Raw genomic sequence first — 2,516 nt, forward strand, 5'->3', positions numbered from 1 at the left:
GCGCCTTGGTGGTCCACAGAACCGCAGAATATTTGAAGAGAGATGATATAATTGATTTTAATGAGTGTTGAGAGAGAGATGAAGACAGGCAATGATATGATAATAATGATAATGATGATGATGATGATGATGATGATAATAGTGATGATGATGATGATGATGATGATAATGATGAAAGAGAGAGTGCATCAGAATATATTATTAACTTATCAAACATAAAGAGACAAAGAAACTATTAACAGCTTTCAGAGATGTACAGAAACAGCTACAGTATTGTATAGTAATATTATCTTCATTCAATGTATGCACTATTAGTATTCTTTGTATACATTTATCATATAATCTATATCAGAAATACATGCAGAAAACAGATCTTTATTGCTAGAAAGAATAATTACAGTGATTCTCTGTTTTCATATTATAAAGATAAGTTATTCTCATTTCTTTCTTCTCTCTTTTCTCTTCTTCTTCAACTCATCACTAAGTTCAAGCTGGTATGAAAACTATTAAAACACTCATAGAAACCCTCAAATTGAAGAGTATACACTAATCAAATTTTAAATACAGATGAATTAAATTAATTTAATAATATTAATTATTCATTTCTCTCTCAATAAAACAACAGTCATGTCTTTTTCTCCTCTCTCAAACAAAACATGACTCGCGAAAAGTGAGTACCATGTCAGATCATAATGATCAACATGGCCTCAGCATGCAGAGCTGTATACACACAGCATGTGCTGAACTGAGAGACTGTGTGAGTTGCAAACTGATGACAGCATCTCAGAGAGAGCTGTGCAGTGTGAGAAAGCTGCAACTCTCAGTCACATGCACAGAGAGTGAATTGCTGCAGTAAGTGTATATATATTGTATGAAAGTAACACTTTTTGATAATACTCAGTCTCTGATATTATGAAAATAGAGTCTCTCTGTGAGATCTGTTTTTATCAGAAGTCAGAGAATCTTATATTTCTCAAGATTATCTTCACATACCTTGTCTGTGAAATTGATGAGAAAAATCATTAATTTCAGCATTCTGTTCTTGATGTCATTCAAGTAGCAGCAGAGTTCACTCTGGTCACACTTTTTAAGTGTATGTTTTCTAATTATTCACATTTATACAGATATATACTGATTATTTATTAGATGATGTTAAGACAATGACTTATTATAACTGTGTTACTCTCACTGTGAGAAATACATAATTAATAATAAATATTGTAAAGACTCTGAGAAGTAAGTATTTTAAAAGTACTGCAGCTCTGCAATCTTGATTTTTTTTGTTTTTATTTTTTATTTTTTTATTTTTCTTTTCTTTTTTTTTTTATTGTGATTTTTTCTTGTATTTGTTTTGTTTTTTATTTTTTGTTTTTTTTTATATTTTATATTTTTTTCATAATTAAAATTATATGAATTATGATCTGTGTTCAGAAAAGTAATAATATTTGATAACACTCTCTATTGAATTTTCAACAAATGAGCACTATGTTATAATATTATGTAAGTGAGAAGTGATTTCATGATCTCATTTAATGTCATTCTCAATAATGAGATCAGAATGAAAATGTGACTAAGAATTCAAATATATTCTTTATTCAGAACTAGATTTTTATTTGAAAAGTGAATCTGAGACCTTTAATATTTGAAATAATGTGATTTAAGATCAATGTGATGAACACAAATCATGATCAGAAGTAATACTTTTAGACAATGTGATAACTGTAAAGTCTGATTCTGATCTTAGATACAGTCACACGGTCAGTCTATCTGTGATAATATAAGACTAACTCAAGAAACTGTTATACATGATGTACATTTCTCAGCCATGATTAATTCACTATGACATTCAATTTCTTCAGAATGAGATATATACAGTCATCACTCACTATATATTCTATAAACTTCAACTCTTCTGTTTCAAACATACACTTTATTGATTTAATATAGAGCTTATACTCTGTCAGAGTTGTAAGCACTTCATCAAGATACTTCAGATGTTCATTGTATAAGTTTAAAAAGACTAGAATATTATCAAGATATACAAGATATGAGGTTTCATTTTATTTATAAAGAATTGTATTCATCATTATTTGAAAGATGACAGACACATTTATCAGACTGAATGATATTATCAGAAATTCAAACTTCTCTCATTGTATATTAAACACAGTTCACAGAACTGATAGTTTATCTATACAGATCTGTCAGTATTCTGAGAGAAGATCAATTTTTAATAGATATCAGATGTTTTCAATCATATTCAACTGTTATTGAATCTGTGACAGTGAATATTCATTCTTAATCATAAACTTGTTAAGTACTTGATAATTAATACTCATTCATCACTTCTCATCTGCCTTTTTCATGAATAGAACTGAAAGGTCTCACACACTTAATAAGAGTTGTATAAGATCACATTCTAGAAGATCAGTGATCTGACACTTCTGTTCTTCAAGATGTGTTTGTGACAGACAGTATGTATTCTGATTGACTGATTTTGTGTCCTCTATGTCAAT

The sequence above is a fragment of the Blastomyces dermatitidis genome, assembly GCF_000003525.1.
Source record: "Blastomyces dermatitidis ER-3 genomic scaffold supercont1.10, whole genome shotgun sequence".
Lineage (NCBI taxonomy): Eukaryota > Fungi > Ascomycota > Eurotiomycetes > Onygenales > Ajellomycetaceae > Blastomyces > Blastomyces dermatitidis.